The 27,359-nt window shown below is 46.0% G+C and overlaps 1 pseudogene; it reads left to right on the top strand.

The window, feature by feature from the left end:
* The first annotated feature begins 3,158 nt into the window (after nucleotides 1-3,158).
* On the top strand, nucleotides 3,159-26,918 carry LOC123170786 (PHD finger protein ALFIN-LIKE 3-like; annotated as a pseudogene).
* The last annotated feature ends 441 nt before the right edge of the window (nucleotides 26,919-27,359 follow it).

Below are 27,359 nucleotides of genomic sequence, written 5' to 3'. Positions count from 1 at the left end.
TTCCCCTTTCCTTTCCCCACCTTGTTCTTCCTCTTCTCCGGCAACAAAGCGCGGCAACACCGGCCCGCGAGTGATGTCTAGCTCGACTTTGGCCTCCTGCCAATCATGGCCGCAGTACGGTCTAGTGCCGTTGACAAGATGCCCAGGTTCCCCGCGCATGGAGCCTCTTAAGCATTTGACTTGTGTGAAGGAAGAAAATGGCAACCATGGGCGTGAGTTCGTGAAATGCTTGAGCAGGCCACAACCGGGGTATGTTATGGTCTAATTTCTCCCGATTTCTTTCTTTTTTCCGTCGAATTGGGGCAGTGGATCTAGAGTTCATGCGCTGTTGACCCCCGTTTTTCAGGTGAAACGTGGGCATTTCGAGTGGCTCGATGAGTACGTTGAGAGGTTAAAATTGGAGGCATCAACCCAAGAGCTCAATTTTGGGGGACCGTTTGCTATGGAACCCGCCCCCCATTTGGCGGACAAAGCCGATCTGATGATGGACAATGCTGAACTGAAGGGGGGATTGAAGAAAATGGGCAAGCAACTAAAGCAGCTAATCGATTTTGAAGCTGCAAGCAAATATGATGGCTGGAGCATTTTATTGTTGTGTCATTGCTATGCGTTCTTTTATTAATGTTCATCAATCTCTATAAATTGTTAGAGTTTAGTGTGTCAAGCTAGTTTCAGGGGTCCCTAGTTTCAGTTAGTGTGTCTAGCTAGTAGTTTTAGTTAGTCCAAGGATCATTTGCTAGCTGATTTTGTGTGAAGCAAAACTTTCCTAAATTCTTGTAATGATATTTCCACTTACAGTTCTAGTTAGTCCATGGATTATTTGCCCCCCCCCCCCCCCCCCGCCCATGAATAAAATGCAGCAATTCATGAAGTTCGTCCCCTCTGTCGCATACACTTGCAGCTCGTTCTTCAGTTAACAGAGAGTGCAGTGCAGAGTTCAGGGTCAAACAAAAAACGTTATTGGCCCGTGGGCTGATGACTACTGTGAGAAAAAGCAGACCCAAATAGAAATCAAGCTCAGCCGCTTGGTGCACCCATGTTGCTTCAACAAAAGAAGGTCGTGCACTAAATTTTGTGATGGATCATTTTTTGATACACAATGTTAATTGAAACATTTTGTGATACATTAAATTAATTGAATCATTTTTTAAGGAGGATAGATAGATCCATTCATGCATGGCCGCGTGAACACATGTATGTATTGTATCTTGTTTTTCTTTTTGCTGTACATATTTTTTGCTTGTCCACTATTGTTTTCTCATTGTTTTTATGCATGTCTATGGCCCAATACATAGCCGTTGTGAATAACCTCTTCGATTCGGAACATTACCGGAAAGCCCCGGGGGAGGTGGTGGTAGCCGGCGGAGAGGAAGTACTTGGTTAACCCCCTTGCACCCCTCCACCTCGACATCGCCCACACCCAGAAAATATTTTTAAAGTATAACGGGTTTTCGGCCATTAAAAATGTATAAATGTTTTTGGTTCAACATAATGTGCAAACGAGCTCGGAAAGGGATGAAACTTGGTAGGTTATCTTCATCGGACGGACTATTTTTTTTATAGGGTGTGGTAAAAATTTGAGATTGTTATGGCAAAAACTTGATGCACCTCATTTACAAACCAACCAACAAAGTATCAGGGTTACGAAGGAAACTTCCGCCTCCGAGAGATAACTATTTTTTTACACCATTGAACTTCAAACTCTTTCTATGTTTAATACACACCATTGGAAGTCTCATGTTCAAACGTTAGATCATTTTGAGTTGGTTTGCTATTTCTAAAAGCATTAACTAATTTTCAGCCATTAAAAAGGGCAAAAATATTTTCGGTTCAACATAAGATGCAGGTGAACTCGGAAAGGGATGAAACTTGGCATGGTGTCTTCATAGGACCCTTGTAGGGTGTGTTAAATTTTTTTTGAGAACATTACAACATAAACTTGACGCACTTCGTGTACAAATTTTTTACTCTCCAGCGAAAGAAAACACTCCCTTCCACATAAAAATAATTTTTTGACAACATTTCTCCTTATACACCATTGAAACGTCATGCTCAATCTTGGGACTACTCTGGGTTAATAAACATGATACGTTATAACACTCTTCCTTACTTACATGATCTGTGGTCGGTGGTGCGTAAAGCCTGACACTGCTAACAATGGAAAATGCTGAAAAGTGTGGGAGCAGGTTAGGAACGGCCCGCCACTCATGCGTCAAGATCCCGTGGCGGGCACCTAGGCCCACCCGCTACTACTCTTTCCATCCCACAGCCAATTTTGTGAAAACATAGGTGTTTCGGCTAACTATTGCCGCCCTCCACTGCTTAGCATTTAGCAGTGGCCGACTTTTTTTTCCCACCGCCACTGGAACTTTCCGAAATGGCTGGCTCCAAGTAGCAGCGGCCGGTGCTAAATCTCATGGAGGGGGATTTCTCTCGCTGGAGAAAGAAAGAGAGAGAGATGTGGAGGGGATGGGGGTGAAGGGAGGAAGAGGATAAGGGAGGGAGGTGGAAAGAAGAAGAGAAGACGGAGAAAAAAAAGCTGGGCGTGCGGTGGAGTCACGGGGAGTACGATTGTGGTGGGATCGAACGCTGCGCGTGGGACCAGCCCAATGTTCCGCCGGTGCCCCGGCCCCAAACGTTTCCCTAGAAGTATTCAGGAAATCAGGGACTCGCGCTCTCCTCTATCTTCCCAGTCCTCCGTAAAACGTTCAGTACCACGTCGCAGGCCAACTTTCCTCAATGCCTCACCAAGGCAACACCGATCCGTGTTGGTTTGTCGGGGTATCAGGCCTTCTCAGGTGAGGTCCAACCTAGATCCAGCCAAGGAAGGTTTCCCCATGCCTGCTACCACCAGTCCTGATTCCCCACCTGCAACCAGCATCTCCGGTCGCTAGATCCATGCTCGTCGGATGCTGCACATCACCAGCCGCCGGAACATGACCCCACTGAGCCTGAGCAACAAACAGACGGGAGATGGCCCTCATGCACGAGCCGCGAGATCAAGGCCGCGCCCCAATCTAGACGCCGACACGCCCCCTATCGGCGCACATGGAGGGTGGCAAAGGAGAGTGCGCCGTGCCATGCGTGCTCGCCGACCAAGCCTTGCCACTATCCCCGCCACTTGCCACACACCGTCCACCACAACCAACGAAGCAACGATGTCCAAGTCGCCTCACTGTAGCCCCGTGCCACTGCCGCCATGGGAGGCCTTCCTGTGCTGCGATAACACCGGGCCACCACCTTCCCGCGCCGCGGGAGGCCGGAACGATGCCTGTGCCGCCGTCGCAGAGGGTTGCCCTGTGGCACCGATCTCTCCAGGCCATTGGGGAGGAAAAGTCTCACCGCCACCCGTGCCGCACGGGCTTCGCCTGACCACGCCCACAAATCGATATATTTCTTTCCTTCAAAATTCTAGATCCGGCTGACATGAAATTTTAGATTCATTTTTGTATTAAGAAAAGAAGACTTAGTCATCAATGCTGTGGGCCAGTGGATTTATGTAACACTTCAGTCGACTGATTCGACTTTGGGTCAATCGATTTTCGGGGGGGGGGGGGGGGGGGGGGGGGGCTCGCCGGAGGGAAGGAAGAACTAGCCGCATCGGGGAGGGGGGCTCGCGGAGAGGCTACCCCACTATCTATCTTAGGGTTCAGGGTGGGGCGGTGGTTGCTTGCGGTGGGGGGGGGGGCGGTGGTGGGGCGGTGGCGTGGGGATTCACCGGAGAGAAAGCTCGGCGCGGGGGGCCTAGAGGGATGGCCGGGGCGCCGGCGGACCGGCGGTAGGGAGAGGTTCCGGGGAGGGCGGGGCGGCGAGGCGGTCGCGGGAGCGCCGCCGGCCGTGGGGCGGTGGTGGCACGCATGGCGGTCTGGGGAAGAAACAGATGTGAGGAAGAAGAAGGTTTAGTTGCCACACGATCTTCATCCAACGGCCCACACATCGATTGACCCTAATTGAAAAAATCAGTCGACTGAAGTGTAGCCTCACCCGAAACTTATAGGCTGATAGTTTGATCAGTTACTTTGCTTCATATATAATCATGTTTATTTTTGTATTAGCAAAAGGAAAATAAGAATTGAATTACTCGGAGTTTTTTTTGCATGCATAGACTTTCTCAATAGTCAACTGTGTGAAAACTATGCTTGTGATATTCATGGTGTGCCATGCCACGGTAACTACAGATTGATAGAAGATGCAACATAGTAGCAATTTTTTCTGAAAGTTGCCTATGTATTGGTGGGCTTCGGTATTGCAGATGCAGAATTAGGTGGATCTATCATTTTTTGTCTATTTTTCGTGAACAAAATATGATGGAGTTTGGTCTTAAGTTTCTTGCAGACATTCAACACTTGTCGCCCACAAAACCTTCAATTGTTTTTAGACCATTTGTTTTCTAGGATTCGAGCATGCATTAATATATATTCATACAATATTCATGCAAAAGTGCTTTACAGGTGTACAAGAGGGCATTCCTTTTCTCCTGGCGATGAAGGGTATCCACGCACTGTGTTCTATTTAGAAATATTTTTAATTTTTATGCCACATATATCACATAAGTTTTCAATGAACTACATCAGATAGATGATATAGTTCTGTATTTATTTTACTTATGATCAAATTTTTTAAAGTAAAATTGTCAGGAAATGTGAATTCATGCTATTTTCCAGTGGCAATGCACATATATGTATCAGTGTATGGTATATGCCATAGATAACTGTGTGCGCACATGTGATCTTTCTCACGGACAATACACAGAAGGATGGCTTAATTTTAAATTTGAAAACGTAGAGAGATGTGCATAATTTTGGCAAAAGTAGAGAGATGTGTATAGTTATCTCGCCTTGCTTAAAAGGCTAAAAGCACCGGCAAATTACAAGTCTTCAGCCAATCATATAAATCCCGCCATCACCAGCCATGCATATGCGTGTGTGCTTCATGCAAAGAACACTTAATTAATTGAAGTGACGAAATTGTACTGCCGAAATAAAAAACACACACGCAAACTAACAATCCATTCTCCATTAGTTTACAATAGACTTGTTTAACAAGTACGAAGATAAATCCTGTTTGAATAATATAACGACCCTCCATAAAATTGATGGTTTGCAGAAATGGTTTTTCTTCAAATTAATGTAAATCTCGTATGGTGCCTCCAATTACAATTAGTAAATATAAGGTGTTGAAGTGTGCAAGTCATCGGCTGATGTAGTGGTGGGTTTCATTTTCTGGCTGCAGGTAAGGAGCCAATGCGCTTGTATGGGTACGTGGACGGGAGCTGGCAGTTAACGCTGCTGGATGAAATGGTACCGCCAGGCATGCCGAAGCCGGCACTGGGCATCAACCGCCAGTTGAGTGGCAAAAAACTCTTCCGGTACTGACTATCTCTCATTGGTCGCCCACCTCTCCGACTCGTGGCTCATGGGCGTCATCTTTTTCTTTGCCACTCAACTGGACGCCAACCAAAAGTACGTTGCTACCAAATTACTAGAGTAAAATGCATTAGCGGTCATTGAACTTGCGTCGATAGCTCAATTTGGTCATTGTACTTAAGAATACGGTCAATACGGTCACTATATACGACTGTTGGTGATTATACGGTCACTACCCCATCGTATGGCTTCGTATTTTTTCTGGTTGACCGGTCAAACAGTCCAAGTGGCGCCACATCAACTCGCGTTCTCTCACTGCCTGTGCGGGGGCAGTATGTCAGTGGGGTAAAAAAATCGTATTCTCTGCCTATGTGAATCGCCGCATGTGAGTGGGTTAAACTAAAATTATGGACGTTAGCATGGATCTCTTGCTCGCCGCCGCCGATCACGTAAACTAGCCGGTTGAGCGCACAACCTTTTTTGTGTAAAAAAAATTAGTTGGTACTTAATACTCCGTATAAATTACCCACGGCGCACACAGGACGTGAACACATTGTACGCACGCACGCGCTAGCACACAGCAGTCAGCAGGCATGCACACAATGAACACCCAGCACAATACTCACACTAGTACACGCGCACACACGTCGGGCGAGTCTTGACGCACCGAGCATCATCCATGCATCCGCTCTCGTCGACGGCCACCTTCGACCAGCTCAGCTGCAGCCGCCGCCCGACAGGCGAGATACGTAAGCCCACGACCACGCGCGCTCGGCGTCGACGCCGGGGCCGTCGACCGCTGCGCCATCAGCAAGACACCGAGAAGTGATGTGCATGCATAGGAGAGTAATCGCGTGTGTCGGTGTGTGAGTGTGTGCGCGCGCGTTCTTGCACCTGTGTGTTGTGGGCGCACGTGCATGCGTGCTGGGTGTGTGCTGTCCGTGCTTTGTACTAGTAATAGTAAATACAGTAAATAATAAGAGGTTGATCCAATTTTGCATCACAAAGGTTTCCGCGCGCGCTCAATTTGCTAGCGCGTCTGGGTTGGACCAAGAGGTCCCTGTGTCGATTATTTTGTTTATTTCTTTATATCCCACTGACATGTGGGACCTGAGCTGATGAGGCACCATTTGGATTGTTTGACCAGTCACTTGGAAAAAATACAAAGCCATACGGTGAGGCAGTGACCGTATAATCACCAACAGTCGTATATAGTGATCGTATTGACCGTATTCTTAAGTACGATGACCAAAGTGAGCTATCGATGCAAGTTCAATGACCGCCAGTGCATTTTACTCAAATTACTACTACTACTCACTAGTAGGAAAAGGGGCTTTTACCCCGGTTCATAAGGAACCGGGACTAAAGGGTCGTTACTAATGCCCTAGCCCTTTAGTCCCGGTTCTTACACGAACCGGGACTAAAGGCCGTCCACGTGGCCGGTGCGGGGAGCCCAGGCAGGAGGGCCTTTGGTCCCGGTTGGTGCCACCAACCGGGACCAATAGGCAGGGCCTTTTGTCCCGGTTGGTGTCACCAACCGGGACCAATAGGCATCCACGCGTCAGCACCTGGCAGGAGCTGAGGTTTTTGTTTTTTTTTAAAGGGGGTGGTTTAGGAGTTTTGGGGGGTTAATCTAGGTGTTTCATATATTGTGTTAGCTAGCTAATTAATAGAGAGAAGTGTCCTCTCTTATCTCCGTGCTTGGTCGACGCTACGTACTATATACGTATGGAGAGGAGTAGACACGCTAGCTAGTAATCAAATGAAGGAAACAGAAGATCGTCATGAACATATGCATACAGAGAGAAGTGATATCGACCACCTCTCCTTCTCCGAGATATTGGTCGAACAACAAGTTCTCGTATATCTATCCGACACTACCGGCTACATATATACAATAATTATCTCTTACAATACAATCTCCTAATTATATTGTAGGAACACAGGGTCTACATAGTATTCTCCGTTTTCAGCGATCACGTGGTCAAGGAAGAATGCCGCCAATTCCTCTTGAATTCCTCGCATACGATCTTCTGCTAGGAGTGAAGGGTAACGCGACAGAAAACAAAAAAAATTCGACCTACGCACCAGCCCAGGACCACTATGGAGACTGCATGCATGGTTTGACCTTTTTCGTTACCGACTTGTAGCGCAGCGGGAAGTAGAGTCGATGACGATCGGCGGTGCAGATCCCCGCAGCTAGGATTTACAACCTCCCAACCGCGAGGATGTATACCCTCATCTGCTCCTCAGACAGCCCTCCGGGAGGCGGTCGAACAGCCCCCCGGACGGTGTCGCGGACAGCCCTTCGGGAGGACCTTCGAAACTCGAATGGTCACTCGGACAGCCCTTCGGGAGGACCTTGAAACTCGGACGGTCACACGGACAGCCCTTCGGGAGGCACTCACGAACTAAGACCGAAACTACGATCTCTCTACAGAGTTGCACACATACGGTGTCATCTATCCGGCAGGGCTTCGCCGTCCAGAACTAGTTCCCACCGGAACCCAGACAGCCTTTCGGCTCTACGAAACTGTTTCGCTGGGAGGGAGAGAGAAGCCAGATCATGCATGGCACTTGTATGTGAGAAGGGATGATCCTTTAGGCAGCCCCCTCCACCCCTATTTATAGGCCAAGCCCAAGGGTGGCTTCTCCAAGAAGCCAAGGGGGGAAATACCAAAAAGGCCCTCGAGGTGGCTTCTCCAAGAAGCCAAGCAAAAAGCACTTTCACTATTCATGACGACATTTTTCAGCGTCCGTTCGAACTGAAAATATTTATGTGGGCTCAGAACATTTCCAGTACCCACTAAAATAATTTTCAACGCGTTCCGAAACAATTTCGGTTTAGTGATTTTCATCTGCGAAAAGCAAACAAGAATGCGTTTTCACTATTCATGAAGACAATTTTTCGCGTCCACTAAATCCGAAAATATTTCTGTGGGTCTTAGAATAATTCCAGTACCCACTAAAATGATTTTGGATTCGTTCTGAAACAATTTCAGATTAGTGAATTTCATCTGCGAAAAACAGCCAAAGCGGTACCGGCAGCTCCGAAACATTTTCGGTTTTTATTTCTGAAAATTCCAAAAAGTTTCCAGAATGATTCTGGCACCCTCCAAGAATTATCAGGCATGTGACGAAACCATTTTGACTTAATGGCATACCCCGAAACAACTTTTTCGGTTTCACCGAAACTCATCCGGTGACCTCTCTCTGCGGAACTTTTCCGCTGTCCGAAACTTTTCGGTGTCCGAAACTTTTTCGGTGATTTTCTCTCAGACTCCCTGTCTAGTATTCAGCAGATAGATGACCCTTAAGCGTGTGACCCTATAGGTTCGGTGAAGTATAGACATGACCCGGAACCCCTTCCGATCAATGATCAACATCGGAGCCGTGGACACCCATATTGACCCCTATACCCACACGAATAAATATTCGAGTGAACCTCCAGTTGTCGTGTGCTATTCGTGTTGCTTCGCGATATGTTACAAATACCCGAGGTGAGACATGTTGGCATTCCCATGGATCAACAACTTGTCCACTATGCTAGTTACCTCGTTACCGGTTTTGTTCTCTTTTCTCGTTTCGTGTTCCGGCATCCCCGTGATCAAATCACAAACTGTCTGGCTAGACGATGATGGACACCGTAACACCGAGAGGGCCCGAGTATATCTCTCCATCGTCGGAGGAGCAAATCCCAATCTCGAGCTATCAAGTTACTTAACATACTTTCCCATGAACCCGTAAGCCGCCGTAATAGCCATCCAGTTACGGATGACGTTTAACAAACCCCAAAGTTCATGAAGCAAGCATGAAGAAACTCGATACTCTCATGGTCTAAGGAATTATGCAAACATTAACTATCTCTGTGTTATAAACCATTAACTTGTGACGAATGTATCTCATAGCATAACATCAATTCGGGTCGATTCAACACAAATGTCCTTCCTGAAATTGTGCCCTCAAAGTTGCTTGGCATAGACATGCCCATGATTGGGAAAACATAATCATCATGCAATACTTGAGCTAGTCTTAGAGGCACGACTAGGAATACATTTTACCGTTTATTATTCCACACGTGCATATGGGTTCTCCCCAGAGCCTTTATGGATATACGGGCTCGGGAACCACAGCAGTTATAGCATGGAACATAAACATAATTATGAACAGGGAGATAATCAATAACATTTATTATTGCCTCTAGGGCATATCTCCCACAAGGAGTTCATCCCGCTTCCGAAAAATCTAATTTGAAGAAGGGAGTCAATACATATATATATATATATATATATATATATATATATATATATATATGAATAAATGAAACTCAACACAAATGATGGTAATAAAATAAAATTGTGAATATTATTGCTTACGCACTTCATATTGTTCTTCAGTGTAGCCCCGCTCACAGGTATGGTAGCGGATGGACTCGCAAACGTAGTATCCACAGTAATTATTCCCGGGTTCCTGCCACAACCACTTTACAAGAAATAGAGGTCAATCAAACTGATAAGCAAGCATGCTAAATGGTATTGATGAAACTACCGCTTGAATCACTAGGAGATGCACGGAACATGCTACTATACTACTTACTTTCGGGTGATTAAATTGCAGCTTCTTCGGCAGTCCCGGGGCTTTTGAGGTGAATTTTCTCCAAACCCTGCCAGACAAAGAAAACAATTACTTGATATCAGGAAATGAAAAAAGTTGGTGATATGGTGGATAATGATCGATTTAACTTACTTCTGGAGCATTTGAGTCATGTTCGCATAGTCCTGGGGATCTTTTCGTCTCGAGTCTAAGACGGTTACTACTCCCGGCTCAAGCTTAAGCCCTAGGAGAATATAGTGGAAGCTGCGCATGCATGCATAAGTCATCAATTACATTACCATAACCTGGACTAATAAGGGAAACCGAATATGCACAAGACAGTAACACTCACTTGAAGTCTTAAGGAAAGAGTATTATATCTTTGTTTTGATTTAATACCAACGATTGTAGCAAGTTGGCCTCGGCTTCTTTGGGATGTTTTTCAACCGTATATGCATCTATGAGATTTGTGTTAATGAACCCAATATCACCGATTTGTCTTTTCTTCAATTCGGCGATCTTCAATCTGCATAATATAGTGAGGATAAGTATAAATACATGCAATGAAAGAGCTGACCTATATAGAGAGACTTAATGACAGAAGTAGTACTACTTACAGACAGTAGCAAGTGATCGTTGTTTTATCGAGGGCCTTTTGATTGTAAAACTGGAAGAAATCCTCAAATGGAACATTCAGCAGTTCAATTCCAAAGAGGTCATGCTCCGGTTTAACTCTCAGCGTCAAAGTACTCATCCCATCAGACTCTCTGCAGGTTTTCATGTACCAATCATGTAGTCTTCGCATCATCGTGCTTAGAGATCTGACATCTTTGACGAGAGGCTTCCCGTAATGGTATTTGTGTTCGTACACCTCCATGATTTCATAATGTACATCGTCGGGCAGGTAATCTCCAAGATTTCTATAACCGGGCACCATCCTCGGATCATTAGCGACGAGATGTCTTTTGACACCTTGAGCGGGGGGCACGATTGGTTCGCTTGTTCACCGAGCTGGGCAATTCTTTTCCCAGCTCGTCGTTCTTTCATCCTTTTATCACTGACAGTACTTCCCGACCGCTCCGCTTCGGCATATGTCTTTGCAAGAACGCGCTCATAGTTGCCTATCGGCGAAGACTTTGGTGGTTTTGTCAGGGCAGCCAGAGTGCGCTTTGCTTTCACCGGATCTACCTTCTCCTCCGGAGGTGGATGTTTCTTTGCTTTCACCCCTTCAAAGAAGTTCTTCACTTCGGCTCGCACGATCTTCGCGTTCTCCTCCTCGGTCCTCTCATATGGTAACTTCTCTGGAGTCTTCAGAGAAGGACCGCATCTGTATTGCCTCCCGCCTCTAGCAGCTGTACTGCTAGACGCCGGCAGAGCAGACGGAGCGGCTGCGGCTGTCTTCTTTCCTTGCTTACGAGGCAGCGGAGAAGGACTACGACGCGCCGGAGCAGCCGCAGCGGCGGCGGGTCTCTTCCGCCCTTGCTGACGAGGCGGAGAAGGAGGAGGCTGGCTGCTCTGGCACGCCGGCGCTAGCGGAGAAGGAGGCGGAGTGCCGCCACGCGCCGGAGAAGGAGGCTGAGTGCCCTGATCACTCGCCGGAGGAGGAGGCGGAGGAGGACGCGGAGTGCCCTTACTCACCGGAGCCGTCCAGTTCGGAAGCTTGATGAGCTCCTTCCGCCATAGGCATGGAGTCTTCAGAGCTAAACCTAGCCGAGTCTCCCCTTCACCGGTAGGGTGGTCAAGCTGGAGGTCCTCAAATCCCTCCGTTATTTCATCCACCATCACCCTAGCATATCCTTCTGGAATCGGCCGGCAGTGGTAGGTTGCGCCGGGTTCAGTAGGTAAAACAGAGCCAACAGCTGCCTTGACTTTCAAGTTCTGCCATTCCGCCATAAGGTGGCAATGTTGAGACTCCGTGATAGCATCCACGGGGTGGCTAGCAGGAGCCGCATGCTCCAGCTGAGGCAGCTCGGTGGAAGCCACGCTGCTTCTCCGCTGAGATGGCGGTGTAGCTTCGGGGGCAGTTTCGGCATCTCGATTGCCGTCTCGTTCCTCTAGCGCTTGAACCCTTTCGTGCAGCTTTTGAATTTGGATCTGCTCCACTTTTTTCCTCCTCTCCTGGGTTTTGTAACCGCCCGCGTCCGGAAAACCAGCCTTCCACGGAACGGAGCCTGGCGTGCCTCGTGTCCGTCCAGGGTGCTCAGGATTCCCGAGGGCCATTGTGAGCTCGTCGTTCTCTCTGTCTGGAACGAACGTCCCTTGCTGCGCTGCATCGATATAGTGCTTAAGCTTCTTGACGGGTATTGCAAGTTGCTCGTCCGTCCAACGACACCTCCCTGATACAGGGTCCAAGGTTCCGCCAGCCCCGAAGAACCAAGTCCGGCAACGGTCTGGCCAGTTCATTGTCTCTGGTTCGATCCCTTTATCAAGCAGATCCCTCTCAGACTTGGCCCACTTAGGCCGGGCTTTGAGGTAGCCACCTGACCCCGTGCGATGGTGAAGCTTCTTCTTCGCAGCATTCTTCTTGTTTGTCGCTGACATCTTCTTACTCTTTTCCGATGTCTTGTGGGCCACAAATGCGGGCCAGTGATCTCTGATCTTCTCATACCGGCCGATGAATTCTGGTGTCTCTTCTTTGTCGACAAACGTTTTCAGCTCATTCTTCCACCTCCTGAATAGGTCTGCCATCTTCTTAAGAGCATGAGACTTGATTAATTGCTCTATAACTGGCTTCTCCGGATCCTCCTCTGGCGGTAGGGTGAAATTTGCCTTCAGCTCAGTCCAAAGATCATCTTTCTGCATATCATTGACATAAGACACCTCAGGGTCTTCCTTCTTAGGCTTATACCATTGGTGGATGCTGATCGGGATCTTGTCCCTAACTAGAACCCCGCACTGAGCAGCAAAAGCATCCTTTGTCCGGAGGGGTTCAATCGGTTGGCCGTCGCGCGCGATTGCTGTGATCTCAAACCTTTCATCCGAGCGCAACTTTCTCTTCGGGCCTCGTCTCTTTACCGCAGTTGTGCTCGATCCGGAGGGCTAGAAAAAAGAAGAAAGACGAGTGTTAATTAATATGTGTACATACCAAAACAATGAATGCATCAATTAGCTAGTCAGCACAGGCTTAACTAATATATTTACCTGGCCGGACTCTGTTCGGTCACCGGAGCCGTCACCACGGGCTCCTTCTTGCACCAGCATTGGGTCACCGAGCCATCATAATCATGTCTTTCCTCCTCCACTCTTCGATCACCGTAGCCTGCTTCTTCACCCTGTTCTTCCAGACCATCATTGTCGTTAAGATACGACAAGATATCACCTCCGGCTAAGATTATGTCCCCCAACACCGCTTCTGCTTGCTCATCTCGTCCGTGCTCCATTGTTTCTGCAAATATTACAACATGGCAATTATTACACAAACATGACAGCAGGTGGATATATTAGTGCAAACGTAGACCTAGCTTATTCCGGGTTTGGGGTGGCCTAGGCAACGCTTCAAGGGTAGGGGCGCGGCGGGAGGGGGTAGGAGACCGACATCGTTTTTTTCTAGGGTTTGGGTGTCCTCGAGAGTTTTGGTCGAGCGAGAGGGCCGGGGGGTGCTCCCATGGTATAAGTTATCACGGTCGAGAGGGGGTATACATATCGACCGTCCATCATGTCGAAGTTATCTGGGAGGGAGTTATATATATCGACAACGACGACATACATACACGGGAAAATAATGTTATCGGGGAGGGGGTATATCGACCCCCCCCCCCACGTGTTGAAGTTATCGGGAGGGGGTTTTATATCGACAACGACGACATACATACACGGGAAAATAATGTTATCGAGGAGGGGGTATATCGACCCCCCCTCGTGTTGAAGTTATCGGGAGGGGGTAATATCGACAACGACAACACACATACACGGGAAAATAATGATATCGGGGAGGGGGTATATCGACCCCCCCTCGTGTTGAAGTTATCCCCCCTCGTGTTGAAGTTATCGGGAGGGGTATATATCGACGACGACAGACCCGATAAAACATAAGAAAACGAAGAAGAAATAAAAAGAGGAGAAGAAGAAAGGAATAGAGGAGAGGATTGAAGAAAAAAAAGAAGAAAAAAAAGAGGAGAAGAAGAAAAAATAGAATATTTTCTATTTTTTCTTCTTCTCCTCTATTCCTTCTTCTTCTCCTCTTCTTTTCTACTTTTTCCTCTTCTTATTTATTTCTCCTCTTCTTCCTCTCCTCTTCTTCTTTCTTTCCTCTTCTTATTTTCTTCTTTCCTATCCTTCTTTTTCTTCTTCTTCCCTTCCTAGCTAGATATATAAAACTTTTCTAAAATTGTAACTTTTGCATATATAAAACTTTTCCATGTGGATCATCATTTCTCATATATATCGAATATATATCCATTGTCATATATAAAAACTTTCTATATATGAACAAAAAACTTTCTATGAACAAAAAAACATTTTTGACATATATATTCATACATTTTGAACATCTACATACATACAATTTTTTTTGTTCACATATACATTATAGCCACATACACATATACATCACATATGAACAAAAAATTAAACTAATAAAATAAAAAACATATAGCCACATATGAACAAAAACATATAGCCACATACATACACATATACATTATATATATATGATCAAAAAACAATTAACTAATAAAAAAACAGAGCCGGGGCGGCGGCTCTCACAGCGGGGGCGGCTAGGGCGATGGCGACGGCGGGGGCGGCGAGGGCGCCGGAGCGCGGGGCGGGACGGGCGGGGGCGGCGAGGGCGCCGGCGAGCACGCGCGGGCCGGGCAGGGGGGCTCGGGGCGCCGAGGCGGCGCGCGCGAGCAGGGGAGCACGAGGCGGGGCGGCGCGTGGGGGCAGGGCGACGGCGACGAGCACCGGGCGGCGACCCGTCGAGGCAAGGGCGCGGGGCGACGGCGACGAGGAGCGGGCGGCGACGGCGAGCACGGGCAGCCTGGCGGCGTCGGGGGCAACTGGCGATGGAAATCTGAAAATTTCCTAAGTGCTGGCTTATATAGCAAAGCCTTTGGTCCCGGTTCAACGCACAAACCGGGACGAATGCCACCCTTTAGTCCCGGTTGGTGGCACCAACCGGGACCAAAGGTCCCTTTTCAGCAGCCCAAAGGGCGGGAAGCGGCGGCCTTTGGTCCCGGTTGGTGGCACCAACCGGGACTAAAGGGGGGGCATTGGTCCCGGTTGGTGCCACCAACCGGGACCAAAGGCCTTGCGCTGCCCGCGGCCAAAAGTTTAGTCCCACCTCGCTAGTTGAGAGGGGCTCGGAGTGGTTTATAAGCCCCACTGCGGCTGCCCTCTCGAGCTCCTCTCAAATGCAGGCTTACGGGCCTAATGTCACACTGTGCTGTCTGTGGGCCTATTGGGCCTTCTGCGGGCCTGAATCCTGGCCCAGGTTGGGTTTCTAGTCGTATCCAGGCCGTGGTGGCCCAATAGGTGGCAGTTTTTTAAAAAAAATCCAGTTTTTTGGTTCTGTTTTTTGCATTATTTATTTTCTTTTGTTTTTTGCTTTATTTTTTAATTCTTTTTGCTTTTAGGTCAGCAAAATTATAAACTGTCTGTTAGTGCCATTAGTTTTAGAAAAAATATAAACTTTCTATTAGTGCCATTAGTTCTTTATGAAAATTCTTTTTGCTGTATTTAGTTTTTTTGTTTTCTTTTTTGCTATATTTATTTTGTTTTGTTTCTACTTACAACAAAAAACTTATTTATTTTATTTTATTTTGTTTCTAATTACTTATTTATTTTACTTTATGATAATTCTTTCTGCTATTAAAGTTTCTATCAAAAAAAGTTCTTTATGAAAATTCTTTTTGCTTTTAATGATTAAAAATAAAAAAGAGGCGCAATGCGCGTTGATTTGCTTCAAGCCTTTCGGAATAGTGTAGACTGCACTGCACATAGCTCGATGCAGTCTACCTTATTCCTCAAGGCTTGAAGCTAAGCAACGTGAGCATTGCGCCTCTTCTTCATCGTCTCTGCACTCAGGGCTTATAAACCGCTCCTAGTGCCTCTCAGCTAGCGAGGTGGGACTAAAAAACTGCTTAGCTAGTAAGAAACTCTAGTACCGGTTCGTGCCACGAACAGGTACTAAAGGTGCTCGTGGGGCCACAGCCTCATTAGTACCGGTTCGTGGCACCAACAGGGACCAAAGGGTGGAATTGGTCCCGGTTCGTGCCACCAACCGGGACCAATGGCCTTGCACAGCGGCGTGGTGGTGAGTTTAGTCCCACCTCGCTAGCTAAGAGAGAGCCGCACCTGTTTATAAGGTGCGGTGCGCCTGAGCTGTCGAGCTCCTCTCTAAAGCAGGCTTACGGGCCTAACCTCTCTGTACATGCCTGTGGGCCTACTGGGCCTTCTGCGGGCCTGAATCCTGGCCCATGGATGGGTTTCTAATCGTATTCAGGCCGTGGTGGCCCAGTAGGTGGCATAATTTTTAATTTTTGGCCTGTTATTTTTCATGCATTTACTAATTATTTTGAGCTATAAGACCCTAAAATTGAAAAGCATTTCAAATGAACTCTGAAAAGGTTGAAAGTTGGCATGGTATCATCATTTCATCCACATAGCATGTGCAAGAAAGTTGAGAGGGTTACGGCAAAAACTAGATGCACTTCTTGTACAAAACGGACAATGGTATCATACTCGTCTATTACAAAGTTGGCATGGTATCATCATAATAGTTGCGGGAGAAAGTCTTCACTTTTTCTTCGCTTGTGTCATTTGCTTATTGCGCCGTAACCATGGATAATCTTCATCGTTTATCAGGATGCTTGGGTCAGCCTTGACTTTGAAGGGAGGAATTTCATGAAACTTTTCATAATCTTCAGACATGTCTGTCTTGCCCTCCACTCCCACAATGTCCCTTTTTCCTGAAAGAACTATGTGCCGCTTTGGCTCATCGTATGATGTATTCGCTTCCTTATCTTTTCTTTTCCTCGGTCTGGTAGACATGTCCTTCACATAGATAACCTGTGCCACATCATTGGCTAGGACGAACGGTTCGTCAGTGTACCCAAGATTGTTCAGATCCACTGTTGTCATTCCGTACTGTGGGTCTACCTGTACCCCGCCTCCTGACAGATTGACCCATTTGCACTTAAACAAAGGGACCTTAAAATCATGTCCGTAGTCAAGTTCCCATATGTCCATTATGTAACCATAATATGTGTCCTTTCCCCTCTCGGTTGCTGCATCAAAGCGGACACCGCTGTTTTGGTTGGTGCTCTTTTGATCTTGGGCGATCGTGTAAAATGTATTCCCATTTATCTCGTATCCTTTGTAAGTCAATACAGTCGAAGATGGTCCCCTGGACAACGAGTACAACTCATCACAAACAGTGGTGTCACCTCTGAGACGTGTTTCCAACCAACTGCTGAAAGTCCTGATGTGTTCACATGTAATCCAGTCGTCACACTGCTCCGGGTGTTTGGAGCGCAGACTGTTCTTGTGTTCATCGACATACGGGGTCACCAAGGTAGAGTTCTGTAGAACTGTGTAGTGTGCTTGAGACCAAGAATATCCGTCCCTGCATATTATTGAGTCCCCCCTCCAAGCGTGCCTTTTCCAGTCAGTCTCCCCTCATACCGCGATTTAGGGAGACCTATCTTCTTAAGGCCAGGAATGAAGTCAACACAAAACCCAATGACATCCTCTGTTTGATGGCCCATGGAGATGCTTCCTTCTGGCCTAGCGCGGTTACGGACATATTTCTTTAGGACTCCCATGAACCTCTCAAAGGGGAACATATTGTGTAGAAATACGGGCCCCAGAATGACAATCTCGTCGACTAGATGAACTAGGACGTGCGTCATGATATTGAAGAAGGATGGTGGGAACACCAGCTCGAAACTGACAAGACATTGCGCCACATCACTCCTTAGCCTTGGTATGATTTCTGGATCGATCACCTTCTGAGAGATTGCATTGAGGAATGCACATAGCTTCACAATGGCTAATCGGACGTTTTCCGGTAGAAGCCCCCTCAATGCAACCGGAAGCAGTTGCGTCATAATCACGTGGCAGTCATGAGACTTTAGGTTCTGGAACTTTTTCTCTGGCATATTTATTATTCCCTTTATATTCGACGAGAAGCCAGTCGGGACCTTCATACTGAGCAGGCATTCAAAGAAGATTTCTTTCTCTTCTTTCGTAAGAGCGTAGCTGGCAGGACCTTCATACTGCTTCGGAGGCATGCCGTCTTTTTCGTGCAAACGTTGCAGGTCCTCCCGTGCCTCAGGTGTATCTTTTGTCTTCCCATACACGCCCAAGAAGCCTAGCAGGTTCACGCAAAGGTTCTTCGTCACGTGCATCACGTCGATTGAAGAGCGGACCTCTAGCTCTTTCCAGTAGGGTAGGTCCCAAAATATAGATTTCTTCTTCCACATGGGTGCGTGTCCCTCAGCGTCATTCGGAACAGCTAGTCCGCCGGGACCCTTTCCAAAGATTACGTGTAAATCATTGACCATAGCAAGTACGTGATCACCGGTACGCATGGCGGGCTTCTTCCGGTGATCTGCCTCGCCTTTGAAATGCTTGCCTTTCTTTCGACATTGATGGTTGGTCGGAAGAAATCGACGATGGCCCAGGTACACATTCTTCCTGCTTTTGTCCAGGTATATACTTTCAGTGTCATCTAAACAGTGCGTGCATGCGTGGTATCCCTTGTTTGTCTGTCCTGAAAGGTTACTGAGAGCGGGCCAATCGTTGATGGTTACAAACAGCAACGCGTGCAGGTTAAATTCCTCCTGTTTGTGCTCATCCCACGTACGTACACCGTTTCCATTCCACAGCTGTAAAAGTTCTTCAACTAATGGCCTTAGGTACACATCAATGTCGTTGCCGGGTTGCTTAGGGCCTTGGATGAGAACTGGCATCATAATGAACTTCCGCTTCATGCACATCCAAGGAGGAAGGTTATACATACATAGAGTCACGGGCCAGGTGCTGTGATTGCTGCTCTGCTCCCCGAAAGGATTAATGCCATCCGCGCTTAAACCAAACCATACGTTCCTTGGGTCAGCTGCAAACTCAGCCCAGTACTTTCTCTCGATTTTTCTCCACTGCGACCCGTCAGCGGGTGCTCTCAACTTCCCGTCTTTCTTACGGTCCTCACTGTGCCATCGCATCAACTTGGCATGCTCTTCGTTTCTGAACAGACGTTTCAACCGTGGTATTATAGGAGCATACCACATCACCTTCGCAGGAACCCTCTTCCTGGGGGGCTCGCCGTCAACATCACCAGGGTCATCTCGTCTGATCTTATACCGCAATGCACCGCATACCGGGCATGCGTTCAGATCCTTGTACGCACCGCGGTAGAGGATGCAGTCATTAGGGCATGCATGTATCTTCTGCACCTCCAATCCTAGAGGGCATACGACCTTCTTTGCTGCGTATGTACTGTCGGGCAATTCGTTATCCTTTGGAAGCTTCTTCTTCAATATTTTCAATAGCTTCTCAAATCCTTTGTCAGGCACAGCATTCTCTGCCTTCCACTGCAGCAATTCCAGTACGGTACCGAGCTTTGTGTTGCCATCTTCGCAATTGGGGTACAACCCTTTTTTGTGATCCTCTAACATGCGATCGAACTTCAGCTTCTCCTTTTGACTTTCGCATTGCGTCCTTGCATCGACTATGACCCGGCGGAGATCATCATCATCGGGCACTGGTTCCTCTTGATCTTCAGCAGCTTCCCCCCTTGCAGCATCATTGGGCACATCGTCTGGTTCCTCTTGATCTTCAGCAGCTTCCCCCGTTGCAGCATCACCGTATTCAGGGGGCACATAGTTGTCATCGTCCTCTTCTTCTTCGCCGTCTTCCATCATAACCCCTATTTCTCCGTGCCTCGTCCAAACATTATAGTGTGGCATGAAACCCTTGTAAAGCAGGTGGGTGTGAAGGATTTTCCGGTCAGAGTAAGACTTCGTATTCCCACATATAGGGCATGGACAACACATAAAACCATTCTGCTTGTTTGCCTCAGCCACTTCGAGAAAATCATGCAAGCCCTTAATGTACTCGGAGGTGTGTCTGTCACCGTACATCCATTGCCGGTTCATCTGCGTGCATTATATATAATTAAGTGTGTCAAAAACCATTACAGAACATCATGAATAGATAATTAAGTGACCAAATTAATAGAAGCTCATCGTCACATTAAAACCAAAGTACATACATAGTTTTCATCTAACAACATATAGCTCTCCAGAGCATCTAATTAATTAAACCATACATTGAAACTATGTAAAACATTTCAATGCGAAAACAAATGCGATCATAATCGCAACCAAGGTAACAATTGATCCAACGGCATAATGATACCAAGCCTCGGTATGAATGGCATATTTTCTAATCTTTCTAATCTTCAAGCGCATTGCATCCATCTTGATCTTGTGATCATCGACGACATCCGCAACATGCAACTCCAATATCATCTTCTCCTCCTCAATTTTTTTATTTTTTCCTTCAAGTAATTGTTTTCTTCTTCAACTAAATTTAACCTCTCGACAATAGGGTCGGTTGGAATTTCCGGTTCAACCACCTCCTAGATAAATAAAATCTATGTCACGTTGGTCGGCATATTTGTCATAAACAATAAATGAACCAAATAGTTATAAAAAGATAATATATACCACATCCGAATCATAGACAGGACGAGGGCCGACGGGGGCGGATACCAAAACCATCGCACTATGTAATAAGAAAGAATAATAAAAGTAACAAAATTAGACAAGTATCTATCTAAAGTAAGAAAATTTTTCTTTCAGAAAGAAGATAAGAACAAGAGGCTCACCACGGTGGTGCTGGCGACGAGATCGGCGCGGGCGATCGACGGCGGTGAAGACGGGGACGGGACGTGACGGACCGCTAAACCTAGACAAATCTCGGGGAAAATGGAGCTCGGAGGTCGAGTTTCGAGAGGAGAAAGATTAACTAGTGTGGCTCGGACATTTCATCGAACACCTCATGTGCATAGGAGGTGAGCTAGAGCACCCAAATGCCCTCCCCTCGCCGGCCAGAAAAAACAGAGCACTGTGGAGTGCTCTGCTGTGGCGATGGGGTATATATAGGCAACTCATTTGTCCCGGTTCGTGGTAGAAACCGGGACTAAAGCTCAGCCTTCTGTCCCGGTTCGAGCCACGAACCAGGACCAATGGTTGTGCGCCAGGAGCGAGGACCATTGGTCCCGGTTCGTGCCTAGAACCGGGACAAATGGGTCCATACGAACCGGGACCAATGCCCACGAGGCCCCGGCCGGCCCCTGGGCTCACGAACCGGGACAAATGGCCCCATGGGTCCCGGTTCGTGACTGAACCGGGACTAATGGGCTTGCCATGCCCGAACGAAAGCCCTGTTTTCTACTAGTGACTCCGGGTTTTTTCAAGGATATACACTACTATTACTTCGTTTCACAAACAGTTTTTTATGCACTTAATATTTGCGGCTTTTATATGTGCAATGAACGTCCAGAAAAAGGTAACCAATAATTTCACTGCTCATAAAGCATGTGCATGCATGTAGAGGAATGTTTGAATGCAGCAAAAAGGAAAAAACCTGTAACTTCTGTCTAACAAAACAGTATGCAATTCCTATGCTTTGAAACAGGCTTACAGAAGATTCGATTTTTTTACATAATATGTTGCTCTCACTTTTTTTTAATTTTTATTTAACAAACTGAATGGAGAAAACAGCTTAAATAAGACGGTAGTCCTGCACAAATAATTGTTAGAGCCTCATCACTAAATAATGAGTTTTTCTTATTAGGGGCGCTCTTGATCTTGACTTTAAATCATTATTATGCTTGAGTGCTTATATAGTTCCACCATGCATGAGGAATGCTATGTGTTACATATTGCTTGCGCAGCCAATTGCTGATTTGATGATGTTGGTTTACTTTCTTTTTCAGGCTACGTTTATTTGATATGGTGAACAAGATGCCAAGTGTCTACGACAGATTCTATCTCTCTTACGGTACCCCTTGGATATCAGCATATGCGCCGCCGTCTCCAGACTTGATGCAAAATGTATACAATCCAAACAGGTATTCGAGCGCACCAGCTGAAGAGAACGTGCCACTATCTCCAGACTTAGTGGAAGATGTGTCCAATCCAAACGTAGACTATATCACACCTGCTCAAGAGAACGTGTCACCATCTCAAGACTCAATGCAAAATGTGTCTTATCCAAACAAGGACTCTAGGAAGCCTGCTGAAGACGAGGGTGCTGCCGGATCTTCCCGAGCGAGGGCCCGCCCATAGGCTATGGAGGATCGTCACGGAGAGCCGGTTAGAGCATCGCATGGAGGAGCCAACCGGCCTTCTGCACATGTGTCCGACGATGGGCCATGCCGCCGCATGACAGGTGCCGAATATCTCGCCTTGTTTGAGACGGCGGAACGGCCTATCAAGCGTCGCTGAGCACGTGGGAGTGGGTGTACAGCTCGTCCATTCAACGACGCGGACGGTCAGGAGGGTGACGCTTGGTTTTAGTAAATTTAGTGTTTTGGGGGCTGTCTCGAAAAGCGTTCTCCCCCTTGATGGACAAAATATATTTTGAGAGGATCAGTGCGATTTACTGTAATAATTTGGTTCCTTGGGACCTGCCTGAGTAGGTTGTGTTTAACGTGTAGAGATATGTTCTTGCATGAGTGCCATCTGGGGGCGAATATGAGTCACTCAGTATTCGTCAAAATAACAGGCACTCATAAGTCATAACGAGCGAGGGGTCGTTGAGCGCTGACAGCAGAAGAAAAAACTGAATGCTCAACTGTCATGTCTATGTTGAAATATACCCCGGTTCCATTAAATAGAAAACAAAAGCACGGGCAGGTTCCGGTGCCCTAGGCTGCAGGTCCTCCTAAACTGCGATGCTGTCAGACACTCCAGTTAATGAGGCAAACTAAGGAACCCCAACAGTACACACATTGCGGAATCGTCCTGAGAAAAGCACATAAAAAATTCGTTGGGTAATGGATTTGGAGCAGGGAAGGCGGCCAAACATGACACCTATGGTGCCCGGTTGGGTGTGATCGGTGCACCTTTTTCAAATAACAGGTGGGATGGTCCAAACACAATTTTCTCGTCGGGCTGGTCGGTTCCCCTTGATGCAGTAGTTGGCCTCGTAGGTTAGCATGTTGTTATAGCCTGATATCTTGTCATAAGCTAACATTGACAACACAACCATTTAATTTCATGGTTTTCTTCATCATTCTGAAGTGAATGAATTTACAAGGTCCCATGAAAAGTGTGTCATTGCAGGCTGCAATTCCATAAATCAATGAAACACATTTCATACATCCTAATTCGCCTCGCAGTTGCATTTGGTTATGTTTTTTTCTAGACAAGCAAGTGCCACTGAGCCGAGCTAAACTAGCATCGTATTGTATGTTGTCATGTCATAGACATGCGAAACCCATAGGGCAGTATGTACGCTGTGAGGCTAGCTATTTGGTGGACCCTACCTTTGCCGACCTGTCATTTTGCTGTTCCGACCCATGGACGGATGGCCCTGATGGACGTGCTTTTGCCACCTGATCTGTTGCCGCCGCGTCCCTTTGCCAGATGGTATGTTTTCAAACGTTTGCGTTGCTTTTGACTAATTTTTTTAAAATAATACATTTTTAATTAATTTTCAGAAATAATACACGGTTTTGATATTTTTCAAAAATAATACGGCCTCGTCTTCCTGGAGGACGACTGGACCTAATCCTCCTCCAGAAAGATGATTAAGCTCCAGTCGTCCTTCAGGAAGATGATTAGCTCCAGTCGTTCTCCAGGAAGATGATTAGCTCCAGTCGTCCTCCAGGAAGATGATTAGTGGAAAGAACACCTCAGGTTGCATGTTAGGTGGAAGAAGCAACAACATAGGAGTGCAACTTTCCTAAGGACCGCCCAAGAGCATACTTATTTATGGACTGAGGAAAGCGAAAACGAAGACGATATCTTCATGCCGAGCAGCAAGGCCAAGACACCTGCATCGTCGAAGGGCAAGAGTGAATCATCGTCGAAGGGCAACAATGCCTCATCATCGAAGGGCAAGAGTGCCTCGTCGTCGAAGGGCAAGAGTGTTGATCGGCGGAGGATGACGATGATGTCTTCATGTAGTTTGTATGCTGTATTATCTAAGCTAAGTCTTACCATTTAATTTTGATGTACTTGTATCTTAATTATCTGTAAAAGTGTTCTGTTATCTAAGTGAAGCCGTACCGTTTAATTTCGATGTACGTGGAGGTGGTGGAGGCGGCGTAGGCCACATATACCTGTGGGGTGCCCGAACGCTACGGGGAGGAAGCTCAGACCATTCCTGGTCATACTGTGTTTCCTGTGTGGGAGGTGGTGCCGGAGTCGAATACATGTCCATCCATTCGTTGTGCTGCGACAACTAATCAACTTCCTGGAGGATGACAAGAACTAATCATCTTTCTGGAGGACGACTGGAACTAATTATCTTTCTGAAGGACGACTAGAGCTAATCATCTTTCTGGAGGACGACCGGAGCTTAATCATCTTCTTGGAAGACGATTAGGTCCAGTCGTCCTCCAGTAAGACGAGGCCGTATTATTTTCAGAAATTATCAAAACCGTGTATTATTTCTGAAAATTAATAAAAAAATGTATTATTTTTTGTCCTCCAGGAAGATAAGATTAGCTCCAGTCGTCTTCCAGGATGATGATTAGCTCCAGGGGGACGATTAGGTCCAGTCGTCCTCCAGTAAGACGAGGGCATATTATTTTCGAAAAATATCAAAACCGTGTATTATTTCTGAAAATTAATAAAAAAATTGTATTATTATTAAAAAATTAGCTGGCTTTTGGACGCTGCGGTGTGCCTGACTGTCAAGTTCAGTGTGCGTGTTGCTGTACGTGCCATTTGGTCGTGCTCCTCCCCTAGATTGGATGATCGTTTCGCTCAGTATGAAAAATGCACTAGGATGTTAATCCCTTTTATGCGCCTTATTCACTACCAGAAACTACACTTTTCCTTAGGGTGACCTATTTTCCTGTGAGGCCCGAAGTATCTCACAGGAACAATAATTTTCCTGGCGGGCTTACTTAAGCCCTGAGGAAAATAGTTCATTTATTGTAGGGCAGTATATATAACACAGGAAAATGAATTGTCCTGTGAGGCTAGCCCACAGGAAAGTACTCAGGCCAGCCCATTGCGCGACAAAATATTCGTGCGCGCGAAGGCCCATGCGAATTTCTTTTTCCCTGTGTGCTGCGGCCCACGGGAGAAAACAAGGCGCTTCGAGACAAATGGAAATATTTGATATGCAGTAGACGTGCTTTATAGGGTCATCCTTTTGAGTCCAAATACATACACTGTAGGTCCTATTTTGGGTAATGAAACTAATACTATTAAATACAGTTCTCTTGACTTATCCGTTGCATTGGGTCTTTCCACCAGGGGCCCAGGTGCCCTTTATGTTGTATTTATTGGTTGTAGTCAGTCTTTGTGCCAATGGCACAAGGGGTCATCTATTATACATGTGTATGATATTTGTCATCAAAATCCAGTGCTGTTGCACGGGGTAGCGTAGTTCTGTATTGAAACACAGGGGAGTTTAGGCCAATAGTGTGATCAGTTACTTTCAAACATATTCCTTTGGGAAAAAGGTAATTTTCAGATATATGACCGTGTTTATTTTTGTATTAGACAAAGGAAAAAGAGTATCGAGTTATAAACAACACCGTGCATTAGTGGTTGTATTTTTTGCATGCATAGACTTTTCCAATTGACAAGTGTGTGAAATCAATGCGCGTGATATATATTCTTGGTGTGCCATGCCCCAATAATTCCAGATTGATAGAAGATGTAATATTATAGCAATTTTATGAAGTCTGCATGTGTACTGGTGGGCTATAGTATTGCAAATGTGAAATTCTTTGGTGGATGTATAATTTTGTGTCCTTTTATATCCTAAAGAAATATGATGGGGTTTGGTCTTAAGTTTATTACAGACATTGGACACTTGTCGCCCACAAACCTTCAACTTTTTTAGAACATATATTTTCTAGGATTCGATCATGCATTAATTTTACAAGAGTACATGAGGGCATTCATTTTCTCCTGGCAATGAAGAGTATCCATGCACTGTATTCTATATTGAAATATTTGTAATTTTTAAGCCGTATATATTACATACATATTTTTTTCACTAATTAAACTACATCAGATAAATGACATAGTTTTCTATTTATTTTAGTAATGATCAAATTAAAAAAACAAAATTGTCTGGAATATGGATTCTAGCTATTTTCCACTGGCAATGCACAGTGTACATAAACATATATACTTGTGTGTGCACATGCGATCTTTTTCACGGAAGATATAGAGAGGGCCGGCTTAATTTTCTAAATTCACCAAAAGTAGAGAGATGTGTATAATTTTGGCAAAAATAGAGATCTGTATATTTATCACGCCTCGGAATAGGATTGAAGTACCGGGAAATTCCAAGCCTGCAGCCAATGGTATGAACCACGCCAACACCAGCCATATGCATGGCATGGGTGCTTCATGCAAAAAACTGTTAACTAAAGTGACAAAACTGTAGTGCCCAAATCTAAAACAAACACGCAAACTAATAATCCAATCTCCAGCATTTTTTTTACAATAGACTTGCTTGACTCTATCACACCTGCTGAAGAGAGTGTGCCACCATCTCAAGAGTCGATGCAAGATTTATCTGCTCCAAACAAGGACTCTAGGAAGCCTGCTGAAGACAAAGAAAATGATCATGAAGTTACATACTTTTGTGAAACCTGTAGTGCTCAGTACCATGCCAACGCCTTTAGGATATGCAGTGACATATGTGACCAGTGGTTCGATGCATGGCAAATATGTGAACATAACTGCCTCTGAAGCAAAACATCTCAAAGAATTCAAGTGTGCTGAGTGCATCCACGAAGAGATCGGAGAGTAGGATATAATATGCGCACGCTTCCTTCATTGTTGCGTATGCAGTCACCGGCCCTTTGTATGAAAAATGCTTAACTACAAAGGTAGTGAGAGAGGCATTACATTCTTTTCGCATTTCGTTGGGATATATTCAAGAATTCATGTTACAATGTTAACCGGATAATGTAAGAGAAGTATGTTTTTTTAAATTAGCCCAGATGAGCGCTTCTATGCTCTTTTAATATTTGTTTGCACCAATCTTGAAGTGCTCCGAGGCACTTAATTGCTGCAAGAACAAACTTCCACTTGTCAAATGTAGTGTAGACGTGTATAACCTGGACTTAAAGCTCCTCAAATATAAAAAATAGATTATGTGAGCTTTAGAGAAAAAATGAATGAATAATAGTAACATAAATTTATTAATAATGACAAAAACAATTCATCGAACAGTGACTATATGAGGAAC

This window comes from Triticum aestivum, chromosome 7D, assembly GCF_018294505.1.
Source record: "Triticum aestivum cultivar Chinese Spring chromosome 7D, IWGSC CS RefSeq v2.1, whole genome shotgun sequence".
Classification (NCBI taxonomy): Eukaryota; Viridiplantae; Streptophyta; class Magnoliopsida; order Poales; family Poaceae; genus Triticum; species Triticum aestivum.
This window is presented reverse-complemented; position numbering and strand designations above follow the sequence as displayed.